This window comes from Fragaria vesca, linkage group LG2 (assembly GCF_000184155.1).
Source record: "Fragaria vesca subsp. vesca linkage group LG2, FraVesHawaii_1.0, whole genome shotgun sequence".
NCBI classification, from domain to species: domain Eukaryota; kingdom Viridiplantae; phylum Streptophyta; class Magnoliopsida; order Rosales; family Rosaceae; genus Fragaria; species Fragaria vesca.
The window spans coordinates 28984926-28985998 of record NC_020492.1 but is presented as its reverse complement, the minus strand read 5'-3'; positions in this window follow the sequence as shown (position 1 = coordinate 28985998).

The window sequence follows — 1073 nt, the reverse complement described above, 5'->3', positions numbered from 1 at the left end:
ATAGTTGCAAAGAGTAGTCTCAAACCACGAGACCACACGTCCTCTTTACTACATAATATACAAAAGCTAAATATAAACATGTATGCATTAGTATTCACTTAATTAGTCCCAATGTCCTTTTCTAGCCCTACTCCCTAACAATGTACCGTACCAGTTTAAAATAGTTGGATAGTTCTTTAGGATTGATCATTGTTAAACTATTTTTGGTTAGTATGGGGAATTGGACATTGGGTTATACACATGGTTAATTACGGTTTGGAAAATCTTCAGCAAGCTCCTTGAAGGAGTTCGATAACCAGATTATCCCAATAGCAAACCATCGAAAGAGGCGCGCGGGTCGGTAAGGTTTGGCCAGGCCTGACTTTGGTCTTGTAGGGTGGGCTAAATTGTATGACCTCGATAGGGTTGGGAGATTGTTGGGAGTCTCGATCGGTTCTCTTCTGCTTTGGTAGTGAGATCGAGATTATGTTGCAACTGATAACTCAAGGCCTAAATTAGTATGAAATGGACTTCTTCGATCTTTTTCTCAGTAATTAAGGACAGGTGAGGCTACCAGCAAGCCTTGATTTGTGTAAATTCTGTATGTACTCAGATCGAGTTGATAACAATATATTGATACAAAGAGTAAAAACAAGATGAACTGATCGAGTTTTCATTCTCGAACGTGGAAGAACTCTTTTTCTATATTATTGGGCGATCTGAGATAGTGAAGCAGTCTAGCCTTTTGTTTTGTTCTCTAATGTGAAAGAAGCAAAAGTTGTCTCCGGTGATCATATTGTATAACGATTTCCGCACCAGGACAACAAGTCAAAACCTAAAAAATAGGATATATATATATATATACAGCGCTTCTCAGCTGCGGACGTCCACATTTATTTTTACGGTGCGGATTTCCACTTGACACTCACTTTTCAATCGAATTTTCACATCTCCACCATCTAGTATTTAGATACTAATGTATATATCATTTCTGCAAAATTTCAGCCAATTTGGTTATCATTAAGGCACTCAAAACTGTGTTTTTCTGTTATAAACATGAACGATTCAAGTTCGACAGAATTATGTTCATCCAA